This window comes from Cyanistes caeruleus, chromosome 4 (genome assembly GCF_971803275.1).
Source record: "Cyanistes caeruleus chromosome 4, bCyaCae1.hap1.1, whole genome shotgun sequence".
NCBI classification, from domain to species: Eukaryota; Metazoa; Chordata; class Aves; order Passeriformes; family Paridae; genus Cyanistes; species Cyanistes caeruleus.
The window spans coordinates 25,323,313-25,345,167 of NC_141704.1; the positions used below are offsets into that span (position 1 = coordinate 25,323,313).

A 21,855-nucleotide genomic window follows, 5' to 3' on the forward strand; every position below is an offset into this window, starting at 1 on the left:
TGCTGTTATTTCAAAGCTTGGAATCAGTATTTCACTTGCCTTTAGGTTATATTTCAAGTCCTTTTGCAGTGCAGTGATGAACTCTCCCTGTTCCACCAATTTAGATCACTTGTCCCATAGATATTACTGCTTGAGAAATGGTTTGTTTCTGGTAGTTTTGTTTTGTATTCTTACCATGTCATTATATGTCTAGAAAAAAAATTGCTAGCAATTTTTACTAAGCACATTTTATTTAGTGCAACTGAGACAGTTTTCTCCAACATGATGACTGTGAATCTCACAGAACACCCAGATAACTGTAAATGACATATGCATTGACATTTACATGTGTACTGTCATGCAAAACCATTTCTTGCTACACTGAATATAATACTATAACTGAATGAAAAAAAAATTCTGATTTTTCTGATATCATTTTCCAAGCCATGGTCAGTGTACATAAAGGTTCTTCAGGATAAACCTTATCAGTACAGAGTAATGGATTTCAAATTCTATGTTGTTACCTAGTGCTTTACAGCAAATTGCACTTTCAAGTCTTAGAGGCAGTGAGGATCCTTGGGAAGAAGTGAACTTGCCCAAGGTACCCCACTTTTTCCACAGAGAAGCAGTAATGAACGGACACACAAACACTGCAAAAATAAAAAACTGGATAAGCAAAAAGATCAAAGGCTACTGACACCCCTGTATATTGTTGCTGAAGACAGTCTGCCTTTTTTCCTCTGACAACCCTGCCATAGGAACATGTATGAAAGGTAACAGCTTATTCATCTATACAGCAATGTATACTTCAGCTCTTCATTGATATATGCATTTCAAATACTATAGGAACAAGAATTAAAACAGAAATTTATATTTATTTCTCAATTTAAAAGTGTTTCTAGAATAAACATTATGTAATGCTTCATGGACTTGAAATGTAAGTAATGGGGTATGAAGTTCAAGGGCAACAATACCTATTTGCCTCAGATCGATGACACCCATGAATTACTGATATCTTAAAACGTTGGATGGCAAATAATACTTCAAGTTTCAGTCCAGTTTCTAATGAATTACAGTACATGTAAAAAATCACTATCACAATGAACTACAAGACCTACAGAAAGCCCAAGAACTATATGGCTCACCAACAGAATTAGTTTTCCAGAAGTATTCTACTATTTGGTATCACAAACCCCCAATCCATCTGCACTGTTTCCCTCTCACAAGACAATGCCAGCAAGTACACAGCCAGTAGCCAGGCAAACCATAGCTCCTAACTTTAACAGCATAAATTAGGAGGAGTGTCTATATACTATTTACACAGTTAAGAGAGGAAGAGAGAAGCTCTTTTAAATGGCAATTTAGACTGAATAAATTGAGGTCTGCTCAGAATTTTGAATTGTTCTGTGCGAGAGCTTTCTCTCTATGAATCACAAGGAACCTCCCCATGCAGGCATTTACATTTGGTGATGAGAAAACCTCCTTTCCTTTAGACAGCAGAACAAAACAGCAATGCATGAGCGAACCCCACAGAAGTGAAGAAGAAAAGAACTGCTCAGGTGTAGATACTTGGAGCCACTAAAATTATTCTTGAAGTGGAATTTGTTATATGCTTTCAAACCAGAACTATGTGACCTACTGATTGTCCTTACTATATACATCCAATAGTATAAATTAAAATGTATTGTTAATCTTATAGTAATTCTCAGCGGACACAAGACAGCTTTAGAAAATTTCAGCTAACTACTGATCTTGGGTAACTTAGCTTTCTACTATGTTAAAGGAATTCCAATAGGACACTGTATTTTAAAGCAATTTTGTTTTATACTCTTATTTTCTAACAAAATGCATCCATACAAATTTAAATACTCCTTTTCCACATGGCAAAATCAAACTGCATCCCAAGAAACTCAATTACCACCTCCTTTAAATTTTCTGCATTTGTATTTTGTTTGTGCTGTAAAATGTGCATAGGCTGAAGGTTCTCATCTGTATTTCCAGAGCTTCACAAAGTGCATAATTGTTCTGATCCCCTCTAAGAGGTTCTGCTTTAAGAGGAAGTAGAGACTAGCCAAGAGAAACATCTTTCCCAGCTCACCAGAACAATATTTTTGCCATTTTCCAGCTTAAAGCTCAAGAGTGTGAAACTTGTAAATGAAAAATGGTGGCAACTCTGTTTTCCCAAAAATAAAAGTCTTCAAATAGTAAACACAAACCCAGACACAATCAGAAAATAATTCAGCTCAACTACATCTTGAATACTTGAAATGTTGAATTGTGTTCTCCTCTTTTCACCAACTAGCCAGGGAACTAAAATGAAGCATTACACCTGGTGCAATGACAGGAGAATGAAGCAGGGTCTATTTTGGAAATATGGAGATTGCTATTACAATATGCATGACCAGCACCTATGCAGTATGATCTCAAAGCTACAGAATCCCCAGGCCACAGTCCAACTAAAGGACATATATATATAATTGCCAGACATTCACATCTGTCTAGCTTAATGCTTTTCTGTGCACTGAGGCACTCTTATGCCTCAGTCTTCTGCATCTTTTCCCTGAGCTTAAAGTTATGGAAAAGGCAGAGCAATTTTCCCTTGCACAACGCTTAGAAAACCTGTCTCCCCAGAAATGGGAGGAGCCAGGGCTTTCTCCAGCTGCTTCTGTATGCTCATGTAAAATCAGTCTATGTTGCTGTATGCCTAAATGTGCACATAAACTTGTTCTGAGCCTAATCTTGGGATCAATTAGATATTAAGAAAATATTTCTCAAAAAATGAACATTTGAAAACATATTTTTCCTAGTCTAAAGATTTATTCCTTTCACTCCCCATCTTCCTCTTTCCCCTCCACCCCCAATTTCTTAAACAACAACATGTGGCTATCACAACCAGCAAAATAAAGATAACTTTATATGGGTCCAATGGCAGACAAAAATTTCTATCTCCAGCTGATACAAACATACTCTAGATGTAAACTGGGGCCAGCATGTGGATTACAGAGCTACTCTCTCTTGTAACCTTTGCACATAAGATGTAAAAGCCCCAGTTCAGGACAGTTTCAGAGAGAAAGGTAAGACTACCAGGATCACAATGATTTGGGTATCACTACCAGGACATACACAATATACCCAAGATTTCCATTCCAAATCCTGCCCCCTCTCCTTTCAGTCTTAGCAGCAATAGCAAAGGCACATGCTGCAGGTGCAGAAGATTGAAAACAGAATATCCAAACATATTGGTAGCATATCTTATGTATATTATTTAGATAGAGATAAAAGAAACATTTTTTTTATCTCAGCCAAAGTAGCCTTTAAAAGGACAGTTCTCCATTTACCCTGTCAAGGCTGACAAGTACTCTGTAGTTTTATGTACATTTATGAGGAGTGCATGGGGATTAACTGGTGTTAGTTGCTCCTACCTCTGGATAAAATGGATGGATCTCAGTCAAATTTAAGCAGTAAAAACTATTATTTGGCCCAAAGAGCAGCTGACATGTGGACAATTCTCAGGCTTTCAAGAAGTGTTGAGATTAATCCAATTCACCTATTTCCCTGTCTGGTGGTTGAATAAAATCCCTTATCTGTCCACTTTTAGGCTCTTTTGATCCGTTTGTGATAAAAGGGGGCCATGCCAGCAATCATGAAATGCAGGTCTGTAGCCCATATATCTGCTTCTTGGAGCAGCTGAAGCAAGCTGCTTTTGAGTTCTTCACTACAAGAAAATTAATTTTGTGTACTGTGAGACAATGAATGGGTAAAGCTGGCTGTAAAGAAAATAAGGAGATGATACAATCACTGACTCATTTCTAACCATTACCATTAGTGTTCCCCAATGAACAGTCACAGATTAAAACAGCACAAGAGAACAGAAACAGTGACCAGCACTGTCAAGAGATGCCAGAACTAGGGCAAGAAATCACTCATCAGGCCAGGGAACTGCCGAGTACTTTTTCACATTAACCTTTCTATACGTGACCCTTCTATAGCAATTCAAAAAGAGACTTTCATTAATTAAAACTTTCAAAACAGTAAAGTGCATTTTAGAATAGTTTGTCAGTACTTATTGTTTATGTGTCTCTTTTGTGTGTGTAATGCAAAGGTGTGTTTTAACATTCTAGCCAAATAGAAACCACTGCAGCATTTCGTGGTCTTGTGATTTGTTCTATGAATAAGAAGATTTCAATTTTTTTTCTGTTCCATAGAAAGTGAAGCCATGTACATATACAGAGTAGAAATTTCTGATTTTGTTTTGCTATCTGTCTTGCTGTTTGGTCATACAAACACACCTGTTTGTATTTCAAATGCAGTGAGTCAGATTTGCCTTGGTGTGAAATGACATGGTTATTAGCATGAATACTTTTTCAGTATTGGCATGAATACTTTCAGTCAAGCAGACAATTTTACCATGGAAAAAGCTCCCTCTCTTTGTCTCTTTTAGGTACCTGAGCCTGACACAGAACTTATTAGCATATTAACATTAATTAATATTTTCATTCTATCTTATGTACCATGACTTGGGCCAGGTTTGTACAATAACATTTTAAGCATCTTACTGATATGTCTGCTTGCCCTGAGCACTTTCTAGAGGCAACAGAGGACAACATGTAAATCCATAGTCCCATCCTTGTAAAACCAACATTGTCTTGGTCTGTCTCTGTTTTCTACTGCAGACACAGGTTAGACTGACTTTGCTTCTAACAGGGCTACCTAAAATTAAATGCCCTAGGTTAAGCAAGATGAATTTGGACTTTTGACAGTTCATTTGAAAAGCCACAGGTCTCTGGGGTGATAGTGGCAAAAAAACTTTCCCATGCATCATATGTTGCTCTCAAGCAGCAGATTTACATCACTAATTCAAATAACACAGGGATATCCAGAACAGAATACAGAAAAAAAACTGCAGCTAAACTGGGGTAAATATAGTTTAGCAATATCTGTCAAGGAGAGACCTGAAAGCTGTCTGTGGCTTCAGCAGCTGGTATTGTTTGAATGTTTCTGCTATCTTAGTGCTTCCCACCAGGCATTTAGCCAGTCCTCAGTCCCACTCTCACAACACAGCTCAAAGCAGCAGTTTCCTCAATGCAGTGCTCCTTTCTCCAGATACACTTCCATCAGCAGCCTTGGAAGAGTGCCAACACACAGCATATCTTTAAGTACATTCCATTTACTGAAATGTCACCTCCTTCATTAGACACAGGTGAATGTCTCTGTCCTTTCACTGACATTCTATGCCACCTGCCAATGTTTTCGGGTTTTTTCAAGACAACAGAAATGAAAACTTTATTCAGTTTTTTCAATTTGTTTGTAGTCTACAGGTTTAGTACCAAAATATGAAGTGCCACCTAGGGATGAAGAAAATTTAAAGATTTCTTTAGAAATTAGTGTTCTCTTCCTGTAGTGATAAGTCATCTTTAAACTGAAAGATGGAAGTTTTGGATATAGGAAGAAACTCACAAATGTGAGGTGGTTAGGCACTAGAACAGATTGTCCAGAGAGGTTGTGCATGCCCCAGCCTTGGAAGTATTAAAGATTGGCTTGAATAGGGATTTGAGTAAACTGGTCTAGTGGAAGGTGTCCCTGTCTGTGGCAAGGGGGTTGGAACCAGAAGATCTTTAAGGTCCCCTCAAACCCAAACTATTTGATGCTTAGCCACTGATTAGGCACTCACTGAAATGGACAATACAGCTGAAGTCCTCCAAACTTGCTACCTTGAGAGTGTATCACCCACGAAAACACAAGTTTTCAGATATTTCAGTATTACAGATAATAAACCAGTGTTTGTTTGCTTTGATAATTACAGGCAAGCAGTTGTCTCTAAGGGGATCCACATCCAGCACTGGTAAAGCATATGATATTCACGAGTTAATGGAATACACAGCTGGTTATAGACACTTACAATAAAATAACTGAAAGAGCAATAAGGGTGGATCTTTATTGATACACCTGTTTAGAAACAAGTTCCAAGAAGAGATTTTTATTATAAAAAATGGAACTAGAAAGACACAATTTCTGTATAAGCTTCACTAAAATAGAACTAGGAAACATACATAATTTTTTTAAAAAAGTTTAGAACTTCTAATGCAAAAAGCATTAGAAATGCTTTTTTTATCACTTTAATAACAATGTCTGATTTGTCAAAATAACAGTAAAAATTCTATAAATATCTGTTAAGGGATTATTCCAATAGCATGAAAAACTCTAGTGTCAAAATGACACAGAATATAGAACTGTCATCATGCATTTACCTATAAAAGGCTGTTTAAAACTGACAGGCACATAAACAGAAAATATATTCTATAAAATTAGTCATTTTTAAGTATGGATCTTTAAATAAAACTGGCAGAACACCTTCATTTGAGCTAACTCATTCTCAAGAGGAATCATAAAAATGCTACTGCAGCTAAAAACATATTTTCTTCAGTCTTGTACTGATAATTGTTTGATTATTTCACTGTTACATGTCTTTATTAACCTACCTTAAAATATTTTTGATATTTCTTAAACAATGCATTTTTGTTAAGGATGCCATTACATGCTTATAAAAGTATTATTTATCTTTTCAAAAGATGATTAGAACTGTGATTTACTAGATATTGGATGCTGCTTGTCAGAAAAAAACCCATATATAGCATATACTAAACAAAATGAATATTTTTAAAGTTCTTATGATGCAATATTTATAGGGAACTGAAGAGCTTTAATAGGCCTACAAGGGACGATGTTTTGCACAACTCCTTTCAGCCAAAAATAGTAGCAGCACATTTCAAGCCAAGCACTGTATGAAACAACACCCTAAGTTTGAATTCATATAAACCACATAAAATGATTATGACATAAAATTATTATTGGTAGGGGAAAAAAATCAGTTCTGACAAGCAAATAAGAAAAAAGAAAATATTTTGACATTTCTAACACTTAAAATGTTGACTCCATTGAAAAGACATAGAAGTGGGGTTTATTGCATTTCATTAAAAAGCTGCAATGGCCAGGGCCATGTCCCACCGCCCCTACCCCCAGTAAATGGAGAGAACCTGGGCAGGGCCTGAAACCACAGCTGGCACCTGCACTGAAGGGTGTCACTTATCAGGACTGATGATGAAGCAGCAGGCTTCTCAAACTTGGTCTTTTCTCTCAACCATTCCACTTTGGATCAATCCTGACACCCTACGAACAGGCCGGGCCAGTGCCAGCGGCTCCCCCAGCTGCAGGAGCAGCCTGACAGCTGCTGCTTGTCCCTGCTTTCAGGCTGGCAGGAGAGGAATTCTACTCCTTTACTCCCTGTAACTCAGAGAGCAACCAAAGCCCCAAAATAGAGAAGTGGGTGGAAACCTCTCCCTTAGTTTTGAAGTCAGTAAGTTGTTAAGTCCTTACTTCTTTTAAATCTTTTCAAAATTTTTCAAAAAAATTTCACTCATTAAAGTGCCTACCATTTAATAAAGCAGTACTTTCCAAAGCTCTCTGAACACAGTTTCCCTGAAAATTATAGATTTACAAGAATTTGTTTTTATTTGTCTCTCTAGAAACAAAATTAATCACAAAGCTCTGAGCATAAGAAAATTCACTATTACATACATCATGTAGATTTGAAATAAGCATAGAACCTTTTGCAACATTTGAGACGCAAGACTTTTGCTAAAAAAATATCTTTTCTGTATAAAACTGTATTTACCTCTCATTTCTATTTAGTTTTAGAAACAACTCAGACACTGCCTTAATGGCATTCAGATATTTATTCTAAGAAAAATAGATGTAACTTTTTGTTACACTATTTGGATTACTCAAAACCTCACAAACTGATGTTCAATAAATATATATATAGGCATAATTGTTGTAAGCACTGAATATGATTCTAATTTTAATTTTAATTAAAAAAATAACTGAAATAAAAGTATTTCTTGATAAAAAATTGTTATGCAAATTGCAGAACAAAAAAATATTGTCTCAAATATTTTAACAGAATTTAAGCAAGGGGAATTCCACAATGCCTCCAATTCTGGCACTTTCTTACTTTGCTTATCTCCCAAATTTATTGGACATTTAACACAATCCTCCTCTGCATCAATTAAAGCCAATTATTATCTATAGACATGTACACAAAAGTATAAAGGTATGAAAATTTTTTGTAAAGATATAATTAATGATTAAAAAAATAAAGCCATTTATCAACAAAATATATATTTTAGAATGGAATGGCTAAAACATGCTTTCCACTACTATTCTCTTACTGAATTCTTGCCATATCAATTAAAACTTTATAAGTTTGGGGTTTTTTTTACACTGTTTATCTTACAAACATAAAAAAAATTCATACCCAAACACCTGACCCACCTCTGAAATCATCAGTAAGCTAAACTCAGCTACAGCTTTGCCCCCGTGTTTCACAGTAACAACAATTGCCCCTAGAACCTCAGGAATGAGGGTTGTTTCAAGACCTGGGCTTACCAAAACCCAGACATACTCATTTCAATACTGCATGACCCATAATATTTTCCTTTCGACTAAAGACATTATTACAGTTCACATATATACAGTGTTTACAATACTCCTAAAGAAAAGATCATGTGTCACCCTCTACACGATACCAGAACTTCCAGAGCTCTTCAAGTCTGTAAGAAGAGACTGAGACTTGCCTTTAAATTAAAAGTGATAATTGAAAAATATTTTCCATCCAGAAGTTCAAGTTCAAATCTAGTGTTTCATAAAACAAAGTGAAAATATAACTAAGGTTTGCAGGTCCTATAGGGAAGTTTTGCTCTTGCCCAAATAGGCATTAAAACAATCCAGTTCTGCACTATAAAAAATGTAAGCATTTGTCAATAGCACGAAACGCAACTTAGGGGATGCACAAGCATTTCTAAAGGGCTAAAAATATTGCTTAGGAACAATTCAGTTTTGTTTTTTTAACTTAAAATATTTCCAATATGTTCTTGTAAGAATATTAGTAAAGAAAATTGCAAATAGAAAGTTTTTCTTTGAGATGAACCTGACTTTGACATTATGCAACCTTGAAAAACTAATATTAGCAATGTTGTTTTGAAAATGTAGGAATGTTTCAGCTTCTTCAAAATCATCTTTTTTGATCCAAACTTACTATAAAAAAATTCAGAGCATTTTAGTACTGAAAAGTCACAATAAAAATGTTACAAATTAAATGTTCAATGCTGGATCTATTTTATTACTACTGATACTGATACATTAAAATTGTGAAAGGTTCCACAATTTTCACGACACTTTTGCTTCTTTCAGTGGAATAGTTGCTATTCCCAATCATGGCAAGCCCAGCTGAGAACAAAAATTATAATTTTATCAATCTTGTAAAAAATCTCAAGCTTATGTTCTCTGAAGAGTTTTCTAAATTATGGGCATTCAGACTCTGTTACAAGTCATAATGATGGCTAGGAAAAAATATTTACAGAGAAGAAAAATACAAATATGATTGTATATCATAAATACAATTAAAAGACCAGTTAAGGATTATTAAGTTGGATATTTTTATTTTCTCTACAAACTTTATGAACTCTATATAATTATCAAATAGTGGCAACAAACACAAAGAAAGTAGAGCAGGATTTACACATGGAAGGAGAACACAGACAGGACACCAAGGTACCAGAAAAGAGGACATGCTGTTGGCATCTTCTTGTTCAGAGGGCTGCTGAAGAGGTTTAAGCTGACTATTCACATTTTCTTTGGGAAGTGCAAAGCTTTAGGGCCTGCTTTAAAAAAGCATATATACACATCTATCTGTCTCTCTGTCTGTTGTAATCCGTAGTAATCTGTTGGGTCCGTAGTAATGACCCAAACATTACTGGGAGTTGCTGAATGGCATGGTAAAAGCCACAATCTTGCTAAATTCTGCCCAGTGTAAGATGTCCCAAAGCAATTCCTTAAATGAATGAGTTTTGAAGAAAATCACAATGCCAATTGTTGGATAATGTCAAACCAAATCTTCCAATTTAGGATGCAAAGACACTGAGAAAGGAACATTTCTCAGTTATATTGTCCCTGTTACTTTGTAGGTAACAGCACAATGTGTGGGTTCTGGAAATGAATCTGGTGGGAGCAGTGAGTACACAGATCTTTGAAAAAAAATCATCTGCACAACCCTCAACTAACTCCAACCATCTAGACTTCAGTGCCCTTGGAACATTAAAAGAAAAGAGATTTCAGGCTGAATAAAATCTATATTTGCTGCACACTGTGGGAATGGATTTAGTTCTTTGGTGTCCACTATTCCTTTGACTTTTATGCATTGAGGACGTAAAGACAATTATGAGGAACCATTGGAATAATATAACAAAATATGACTGCAGCACTGAAGGTACCTTTGTTATTTCAGTATCTCTACATCCTCAATGTGCTAGGCTAGACTTTTGGAAGCATGATAGCGTAACATAGAAAAGAAACTGAAATTCCTAGAAGTTAGTATCACGTATGAAGTACATAATGTTATATCTACAAGGCCAAAAGGATTAGCAGGCTGGATTTGTGAGCATCTGGCTTTTTAATATCTTACAGCATTTTATAGCAAGCTTTTTCACATTGCATAACTTCACAGTATGTTCCATCGCACTTTCTGCAACATAATTTTCACAAAATCCTTTCTATTGTATTTTAAAGTCCCCACATAACATACTAAAGTGTTAAGTGATGAGTAATATCTAAACCTCAATACATCACTTAAACATAGTTATTTATATATGCATATTTTACATACTATTTATATATACACCAAATGCTAAACAGGTTACATATTCTAGTTAAAGAGCTGCAAAGTTTGAAAAATATATATATACATTCTTATAACTTTTATATGTCTCCCCTGCTCACAGACAAGTGGAAGAGCTACATAAATAATAAAAATAGGAAATAAACCACACTCTATCTATCTATTATGAAGGGAATACTGTTGTAACAAGATCTATGGAATCACATTATCATTCTATTAATTCAATAATCTTGATGTTGTTACAAGTTGGAGACAGTTATCAAAGCAGGGCATCATTCTTGGATGTAAGGATCACATCACTTAATAGGACAGAGGTGTCACATAAACTACAGTGTCAAAAGATAACAAATACAGGGCTGAGCCTGAAGTGGCAATGAATTTATGTTGGCATACATGGCTCCAACAAAATAACTGGTGTTTGATAAGCATGTAGAGAAGACTGAGTTTTAAACTGCTATCACAAGAGTGCTGATTTTGTGAAATTCCCCAGAAACCAAGCTTTTATATTATGCTTAAACACATTCAAAATCTATACATACTTCCCATTGATGGTGGTTGCAAAGCTCTTTCATTAACTCAGCTTTGCAATGACAAATGTATGAACACCTTCTTTTCTTTTGAAATTAAATTAATATTTATGGTAATTATTACAAAACGGCTTTACCTTTGAGGACTTTGGTCCCCAGGGTTTGCACAGATTTCAGCTAAACTGTTTCCTCAGAGAAACTTTAGGAATTATTCTTCATGATTTGGTACATTCCTCCTTAGAACTGGTAGTCAAGCCAACATTGTTTAGACATTTTTGTTCATTCATATAGTAAAAAAGAAAAGATTCTAGGCATGGTATTTCTTTTACTACTTCATTTCTACGCGCAGATGATAACAGTGCCCACTCCCACCTACATGGCACACTAAAGTTTGAGACAATTCAAGAATTCAAGATACTAAACTGGTTTCAGTACAAATACTTCTGCTCTTATAGCTTCCAGGCTCTGCTATATACAATTTGGTCTCACATTTATTACAGAGATATTAACATAACCACACATTTGCTAGAAGATCTGAATTCTAAAGACTTTTTAAGCTGACTACAGGTTTGCAGGTAAAACAGCAAGACAGCTGTTTGACAGTATCAATCTTTGAATGCCATGTGTTGCTAGATGGATGGATGGAGGCAGTTTCACTTCTGCTGGCTTTAGCCTGAACTGCTCCATAGGTGCAGCCTTTCACTTCACACAGTTTGTGAACAGATACATCCTATGAAACCACATGAAGAGAACAGGCTGCATTTGAGCAATCATGCACTCAGCTAGCTGAGGTCATTGAGAAGGTACTACTGCATCTACAGAGCTACAATTCAACTATTTACATGTAAATAAAACCTGGGAATTTTAGGTATGATGTTATATATATGTATTTAGGTGTATGGACAAATAGAAGATGGAGGGGTGGCAAAGTGACTTAACAGACCAAGGATGCTACTTTATTCAGAAATGGTAAACTCAGACAAAAGCCAATTCAGGACTAAATACCAAAGAATGTTCAAGTCCAGCTATCTTTTGTAAGTTTCTACCAAATTCCAGCTTCTTCAGATTATCAGCATATAGGACAGGATTTTCAGAATGAATTACTCTATTTCTATTTTCTTCTGTTTGTCTCCCCATTACAACAGCACGATTAAAAAAAAAAGAAAGACTGCTGTATTTGGTATTCTTCAGAAACCAGTAGTGGGCAGATGTCCTTAATTCCTTAATTTATACTTCTAGAAGTTGTTACACAGGCAGTATGTATAATGTATAATGTGTAGCCTTTCCCAGCTCCAGCCCCAGATTTATGCAATAGTTAGTGAATACAGAGCTAAGTTTGGAAATGGATTACCACAATCTGATATGAAGCAGAGCTGAAATGATAAAGCTGATTGAAGAAGGCAAACCTTTCCTTTAAAAAAATATTCTCTGAATTCTTCTAGATTTCATCCTTAGCATTAACTAAAACAAGATTATATGGCAAAAATCTTTTTGTACCGCTTCACTTTTTGCAGATTAATCCTGGGTGATAATGAAAACTACCATCAAGCTAGCTGCAGGTAAAATAAAGTTTGCATGGCCATCATAGTGGCATTTCAAAAGCACAGGATGATTCTGATACTGTGACATTTAAAAGGCAAGAAATCCCACTTAGATGCTTTACTTGTACTTTGTGTCAATCATGCTACTTGGCACAGAGCAGAAGTGTTGTCAGGAATACTGTCTACATCCTGAGTGAAAAACAAAACTCCAAAAGTGCATGTGAGGGAGAGAAACTATAGAAATGAGGAAAAAATTCACTTACATTTATCCAAGAAGGCTGTCGCTATTACTGTTGAAACTCTGCTATGGGCTGAGGTCACAAGACCCTGTAAGCTAAAATAGAGAAGCTTCAGCTGAGGGTAACTGAAGCTGCAGCACATTAAAATACATTTTAAGGTTATTGGTAATGACTGGACTTTTAATTTCTTGATCTGTTTTTCCCAAGGCATAAAAAGTGTCTTCTACTTTTTGATCATGTTTCAAGCCTAGAGGGAAGAGATTTTCAGTATCATCCTCTACCTCAGTATAAGTGTGTATGTATGTTATATACCGTACATGATATGAAAAGTATGATGGTTTCATTGGTGTGAGTTTGGAGTTGTCACGTTATGCACAAATGGAGAAACCATACAGGATTTATGCAGATTCTCCCAAACAAAACTAGAATAGAACCTTTATACAAAAACACATCACTATGTATATAAGAAATGTGAGTTATATATAAAAAAACTAGCTTTAAAATCTTCAAAAATGTATTACAATGCACAGAGCTTTTTTTCCTTCTATAAAGGTAATTTTTAAATGATGTACCTCTGAGGAAGTCCGCTAACTTTTATATCTTAGAAATACCAAAATAACTTTAAAATATTTTTTGTATGCATATGAATACTGGTTTGAAAATCTACTGCATCTTAACCTCATAGGACTTAAGTGTGTGATCCACTAGGCAGCTAGAACCTACTCTTAACCCATGATATAAAAACCATACTGTTCGCTTCAGTAAGGGGCAAGATACTGAATTTGCGACTAATTTTGGATCAGACATTCTCTCTTGTGGCCCACAAATCACAATGCGTTTGGGAGACTGACATGGAAAATTTTAAAAAAAAACAAAACCAATAACAAACAGAAAAAAAAAGAAAATAGTATTACTGTTAGTGTTAACAGCAGAGATTTGTAATAATAGAAGGAAAGAGACTAGTAAAGTTCAGTTGAGAAGGATGCATTTAACAACCCTGCAGTTTATTATCAGTACTAGGATTGCACATGATAGCTGACTATGTAAATATACACTTGTGGATGTTCACATATAAAAAGACATATGCAAGGTGCAAAAACAAATTTCTAGAGCACGCCTCATAGGCTTTTCTATAACTGGAATCAACAAAAGGAATTCCAAGAACACAAGGAATGCAATGAATCTGAGCTACAGGAATCTTGAAACAGTCAAGTAATAACAGAAGCACATATATCATGTATATTTGATTTATGGTAAAGAATGAGAAGTTGCCAAGAAATACAGCAAAGTGTGGAATCTCTGTGCCTTCTAAGCAAACTTAAAAGAAAGAAATTCCCATCACAAAATACAGATGTTTACTCCATTTCTTGTGCAACCATAATGTGACTTATAATAGATGAGATTGTTTGACAGATGAGAAGTAAGGGACTACCAAGATACTACAATATTTTGATGCATTCAAAGATACAGTGTGTGCAGTTGAAGCTAGGACATCCATTGAAACTGTTAGGCATTAGAAACATTGTTAAAAATTCACTCTAGAAGTCACCATACTCCTAATAAATGAAGTGGTCAAACTCATAATTTCAAAGATGAGCAAAGAATGCGACACGATTCTAAGAAAAACAACCATCAGGAAAAAAGCAAAATTTTCCAACAGAAAAATGACTGCTGCATTATATATATATTTTTAATAGAAAAAGACAAAAAAATTTTGTTTGAATTCTCCCCAAAGAGTGGGAGAAGTGATGGCTAAAGCATTTGGGACAGAACACTAAAATACTTTGTCTTTATCAAGCCCATTTCAGTACTTAGATGACAAGTCTGAAGTTTCATGTAGCTGATGTAGAATGAGTATTTCCTAGCCTTGATGCTATAGGATAGAAGCCACAACACCTGAACACAATATCTCAGCTAGAACTAGTTGTTTTCTTTCACCTAATGATACAGCCCCCCCCCAAAAATAACACCACCACCAAACAAAAAAAAAACAACACACCTACACACACAAAAAACAACCAAAAAACCCTCAAAACAAAACAAAACAAAACCCCCAATTTAAAACAGAACTAATAATTCTCTCCCTGAGCAGGGAGGCTGCATTAACAGAATTTAGACAATCCTGAGTTTGACTACGTAGAGTGTGGTCTAAAATGCTTAGTTTGAAGTGGTAAAACTCAACTGACAATAAGTCCAGCTCATTTCATAGGCAGTAATTTATTTAGAATAAATTAAAGGAAAAAAAATAGAAGTGGTAATGAGGGATATCGCTCTACCAAATGCAAAAAGTCTACACTATAATCTATATCTGAAATAGTCATCTGAAGTAATCAAAGGAGAAAAATAGGCATTTCTGTGGCACAATTCATTAAATCCTAATTAGATGTCTAAATCAGATTGCATAATTTGTCTCTTAAAGCTGTGTTGACTATGTGTTGACAACAATGTGTTGACTAAAAGTGCCTTGACTCTGAATGGTGACAAAAGGCCCTTGAGCCTGGACTATTAAGGTGAAAGAGAGAGACAAGGTGTAACCTTCTATTGTCTGGTGCAATAAAGCCCCCTTCCAAGAGACCAATTATCTAACATTGACTTCTCCTTAGTATGCACCTGAAGTAGTCATTTGTATTTATGTTAAATAGATGTAAAACCAGACTATTCTGTATTGACTTCACACATTCAGACAGCATCACATAGATGCAATGCCCTAAAACTATTTCCAGGCAAACAGCAAAAGTAAAACTGCTAGACACTTCAGTTTTTCTTCAGAAATGGGAGAGTAACTAATGAATAACACTGCTGAAATCCTTAATCATTTTTCTCTATCACCAGATTTATGGGCATACCTATAATACTCTGTAGCCTATGTAAACAAATCTACAACCAAGCAACCCTCAAATTCCCTTCCTTCACTTCAGTTTTGACGAAAAAAATCTCTGGTGAAATAAAACTTATGAAAACTTTACAATCTAGACATGTGTGCACACACACACAGAAATCAGCCATAAAATCTTAGGTATAAACATTTGTATTAAAAAAATTATTGAAAAAATCAGCATGATGTTTCCAGAAGCCAGAAAGCAGGTTGACTATGATGGCAAGAGCTATTTAAGCAAAACTTTGGTTTGGAGAAAGTTCCATGAATTAAAAAAGTATGTAAAATCAGATGTAGGTGAAATTTAAAATAATAAATAGTAAAAGCATATTTTTATTGTGGCTTATTATAAAATTTTCCAATATTATGTAACCTTCAGTTTTACAGAGCTCATTAGATTAGATGTGACAGCAGCCTAGGCCTCTTTAGAGATACATATGACAAACTTAGGCAGCCAGCAAAATAACAATCATGATTTTGATAATCAATTTCAGAACTGAATTGAATTTCCAGAAATTATTTGAATGAAAATTAGCTCCCAGCTAGATGCGGGTTGGTACATTCGGTTTAAATTAATCAGGTGGATAAAAATAAAAGGAATGAAAAAAAATAAACCATATTATTTTGTAAATATTTACAGATTAATTCAAATTTATCAACTAGGAAAATTAATCAGAAAGCAGATTGACAGCGCCTCACACAACTCAGTGATCACCATAAATCCAGACAATGTATCAGATTTCATCAGAATAGAGGTCATGTTTTAAATGAAGGTAGAATTTGTAATGCATTATTCATCCATCTGAAAATATTACAAGGTGGGATACCTTTTTTATAGTTTATTACCATAGCATATTACAAAATGCATTTGTAAAATAAATGTTTAACTGATGAGTCTATGACAAGTCGTTAGAAAGCGTATTATAAGATGCAAATATTGTTAAAATACGTGTGCATGTTTAATGCATGAGTTACAGTCATCAGGCATGGTAAAAATTGTCATAAAATTTAACAAATGATAGTAAGATATTTATAAATGGCATCTAAACATAAAGTGTGCACAGAGAAGTAAATGGTGCTAAAATAAATTCTTGAATGAAAGCTCTTTTATTTCCTTCTCTTTTTACTCAGTACAAATCAAGTTAGGTGACTTTTTTTGTTTGGATACTAGTAAGAAATGTCTGAAATAAATTCTTCTTGCTAAGTTTTCAAGGCAGACAGAAACTTCAGCCTTCAGAAGATTTGCAGGAAAAAAATTTGAACAGATCTCCATTAGCTCACCACTAATTAGCCTTATCATATTCAATTTTTTTCCTATAGACAATTAAAATGCACTAAATATATCTGAATTATTAAATTTACAGACAAAATTTTGAAGGAGGCAAACTGTTGTAACTCTGGATTATATGTCTTTGTCTACTCATCAGAAAAAACTTCAACAGAGCAGGGAAGAAAATCTTACTTTTCAGTTTTTGAGCATGTCATTACTGATACTTAGTGATACCGGTTTATATAAACCTTGTATATGATATTATAATTTTTTATAATTTAATACTGTATAGCAAAACATCTATCAGAGAAAAGGTATTTATGGGGTTTGGTATATCTGCACAATATAAACAAAGTTCTTCACCCAGATATTTCCCAGCTGATTACAGAAAGAGAAATTTGTGTATGTTTCATCTCCATGAGTCAAGCTAAATGGCAAATAAGATCCTGAAAATAATGTCCTTACTCCCAACGTTATTAGGTAATGGTCTAGGAAAATAGGAAAACAGATTGAATAAGGGGAGAGAGATTGTGAGAGAGAGAGAGAGAGAGAGAGAGAGAGAGGGAGAAAGAGAGAAGATAACTAGAGGGAGATACCAGTCACGTCCTGCTAGCTTTTGTGCAGAGATTTGCTGGTACATGAAATCACTCTTAATTATGATACAGAACTTTAATGATTTCACTGTAACTATATAATGCTCTAAATCTCGTTTAAATCTGCCAGGTTTCAGCTGCAGAAAAAGTTGATCTGCAGCTTCTGAAACACAGTCAAAGAGCATTAGCTGGATCTGAGAAGCCTGATTCTGTGATACGAATGTTGACATTGTTCTCTCTTAATTTTCTTCGAAGTTTAACAAGATTGAATGCCTGGAAATAAGACCTAAATATATTCAACATAGAAACAAAGCACTAATTTTGACAGAACAAGCAAAAAAAAACTTCCAACCTCTGCATGGTTTAAAACATAAAATTATTAATCCATAGATTAAACATCTATTTCGAGCTTTTGAATACAAAGGATTCTTGAGCCTCACACTGATGGAAGAATGTAAAAGGGAAGGATCTCAAGTTTTTTGTTCTGTCTTATCTCACTGTGCCCACCTTTCATAACACAGCTGGAGTGGGCACTGAGAACACAGGCTATTCAGACCTGACTCAGTATCACCTATCCTCATACTCCTCTACGCAGACAATGCACTTAAGAGGCCTGAATTTTGAGCTGATATAAAGATATGCAAAGACAGACCACATTTCAGTTAGAGGACAATGATGCATGCATTACCAGCTGTAGCTTTATGCAGTTTACTCTAGACCCATTTACAAGGAAGCACAAGTGATGACACACATCTGGTGCAACATGTCTAAGAAACACTCTTCCCTTCTCATATGTGGAACTGTGAAACACTTTCAGTTGAACATGATTTCTTTTCCACACTGAAAGCTTTAGTGAAAGCACTAAAATAAGGCCTTGATGCAGGTGCAATCACTGCAGTGCTGCAATTCCCATGACAGCACAACACACTCAACCACAGGGCACTCCTGCAACCTGCATGTCATAGCTGCAGTAAAGAGTGCATTAAGTGCCTCTGAACTTCCCCACCCATGATGGTGTTCAGAGAACTTGTGGCTAATCTCTTTTTTCTTAAAAGCTGTCACATGCAAGGCCCTCCACAAATTGTTTCTTCAGCTTTTCCAAACTTAAAGGAACTTGCAAAGCACAGGAGGCTTTGAAGTCAACACTAAGTCATTCCTCCTTGGGCACATTTCTTGTTTCCTAAAGATGTGACCAATTGGTAAAATGATTGAGCAGTTCTTGGAAAAGAGTGACTGTCTCAACATTAAATTGAAGGTCAAGAGGACACTGCTCAGAAGTGTGAAAAATGCTGTGTAGGACACTTCCCCATCCTTCCAGAAATAGAATCACTCCTGGCTTTCTTTTTACACTGCTCCTACTACTTAAATATACTTGTAATACTGGACAACTCTTAAATCAATCCAACAGAGGTAAAAACCCCAAATATAAGAGACAACAAAAACAGAACACACAACAAAACTATTAAATGTTCTCAAGTAACATTGGAAAAAGTTGAGGAAAACATTAATATCATAAATAAAATTATCAATGGTTTCTTTTTCATACATTGTTTTTTTTCTTCCAGAAGTTTTATGAAAAATATGTAAAAAGTGAAAATATACTGCTGCTGACTTGTTTAATAAAGTGATCTTACCAGCATCTATACCTGTTAAGAAATCACGAATGCAAGAAATTATTAATTAAAAACATACAGAAATTTTCCAATATATTTCTGTAGCAGATATGGCAGAATGATTCAAAAGCAACAAGGGAGCCAGCAGCTTGGTGATTTACAGAGAAATTTAGTCAATTGGACAAACTGAAGAATTACTGAAGAATATTTTCAGTTCTAAAGAACTATATATATATTAACTGGAATTACTACTCAACCTAACAGGTTTTAAAAATAGCTGAGATCAGATAGTGACAGTATGTTTTATTTCAAAGCCTAAAATATTTTGTTTCTACTTTTGCTTTCCCATTTTATCTTCATCTTCTTTGCAATTAATTATTCAACAAAACAAGAAGAAAACTTTTTCCTGAAGTTCTTGGCAGTTAATGATAGGCACATACACCAAGAAAAGACCCACCACTCTAAATGTGAACTGTCTGTAGTTTCATGGTTTAATACTATAGTACATAAGGTGACGGAAGTCCAACTGAAAATGTGCATTATCCGCCACAAACAAATAAACTGCAGTGTGTTCAGCTTGTAATCTGGTGTTGTTCAGATTCACAGAATAGTACTGCTATTCTGATTGTGCACTTAGAAATTTCTCACAGTAAGTCAAATAGGAATTTTCTTGAATTGAAAGTGAAATGGAAACCAAGAATTCTACTACTTGGAGAATAATCAATATTTTGTAGTGCATTTCCAGACATCCTGTCTTCGTGTACTAGCACACTTCTATATTTACATCTTCTGTGATATGCTTCATTCTGTTGGTAGTTTATGAGTTTCTCATACACTTATTTCTCAACAAACACAACTGTACAGTTCATTACAACTTCTAGCCCAAGGATCTACAGAAGTGCAAAAGTATGTTCTTTAAAGAGTGTCTATGAGGAAAAGGGTTGAGTGTTTAGCTCATTCAAGAAATTAGCATACCTAAATAAATTTTCTTTAGAGAGGAAAGTGTCCATTTTAAAAGTATGAAATCCTAAAAGGAAAGAAAGTCCAAAGAAAGATGATGGTTAGAGAAGTATCAGTAAGACTTAATCTCAAAGTTTTAGGACAAAGACTACACTGAAACAGATAGGTTGTTCATGTCAAAAAGAAGGCAATCCTGTGTCTTTTCTGAAAACAGGACAGTGTCAAGGGATTTTGGGATTGGAGTTTTAATCTTTATACTTCATGTCTCTCCTGACTGGACCATATGGTTGCTATGGACTGTATCCAACAAATCCTGGCATTCATCTCTTAGCATCCTGGCCTATCCTATCTGCTGTGAATCTGATGAGACTAATTGATTCTTTAGTCAAGAACAGAAGATGTTCTGTGGAGTAGAAATCCAGTTTAGGCACAAGCACAGGCTACTCTAGTCAGAGTAAGATGGGATACAGAAGAAAAAAAGACCCAGAATAGTTACAGTACTTGGAATGCCTGTGATATGACTACTTTGGCAAACAGGACAAACAACAATTTTCTCAGACATCTAGTCCAAACTTGCAAAGATTGGAGTGAAAGCAGTCTGATACAAAGTCTCATGCTCTCCTATGTTGCACAGCTCAGGTAAAACTCATAATTCAGGTAAAATCCTTCTCATTTAGGCCAGTAAATGAGGATCACATTTTATGGCAGGCATTGTGCAAAGATACCAACATAATTGCTCCAGGAAGAAGGGACATAGGGCATAAAAAATTAGAGCTTTCTATGCATTTATATACAAACTGCAACTAATACAGTGCTCCAGGAATATGAACAATGAAAAGGCTGTGGTAATAATTTGCTCCCAATAAGGTCTAGAGTCATAAAAGTGTACAACAGGAAAGGACTGAGAGGCTGAGATTAAAGCAGAAATAGGCACTATAGAATTAAGTTAAATATGAAAAGCCTCTACAGACAATTCACAAGAATGTGCATACATATACATACATTAGAAAGATAATTCACTTATCTGTACAAAGACAGCTCTAGTGTAGTTTGGGTAACTGATTTGGGTAAATAACCTTGTATCATGGTCTTGAGGAACCAAAGCTCCATCAGTTTTTTCAAATTACAAGATTTTTTCTATCCGTTCAAGATTAAGGGAGTAAGGAAATTTCAAAAATATTAAAGTTAATATTTTTCTTTTTTCCTAAATGAAGAAATTATTGGCATTATTAATATTAGAATTTCTGCTAACATTTTTTAGAAAAAACTCAAATTACACTTGTAATTAGAATATATTTTATGTAAAAAATAAATTACCCTTGTTTTGAAATAATATCTCATTGACAAAAACTATTACATAGAGCAGACTCTCATGCAGATATATATGAACAGATATGAAATCAAACTTGTCTGAAACTTTCTAAGCACTTGCTTGGAGTTACTTAAAGACCCAAAGTAGGTCTGGAATAGCTGGGCTGCATAATAAAAGGGGAGAGAGGGAGAAAAAAAGTGTTCCTTCTTCAGGC

At 35.0% G+C, this 21,855-nt stretch overlaps 1 protein-coding gene across 29 annotated transcripts in view; it reads right to left on the bottom strand.

Annotated features, from left to right (window-relative positions):
- The window catches only part of FOXP2 (forkhead box P2), a 401,726-nt gene that overhangs the window by 70,985 nt on the left and 308,886 nt on the right, over nucleotides 1–21,855 (bottom strand). For 9 of the 29 annotated variants that reach the window (XM_086887085.1, XM_086887083.1, XM_086887091.1 and 6 more), the window contains one exon: nucleotides 13,043–13,113. The exons of the other annotated variants lie outside the window; for them this stretch is intronic. The gene's annotated coding sequence lies outside the window, so the exon portion shown is untranslated. Of the gene's footprint in view, nucleotides 1–13,042; nucleotides 13,114–21,855 lie in introns of those variants that run through there. 29 annotated transcript variants of the gene reach the window in all.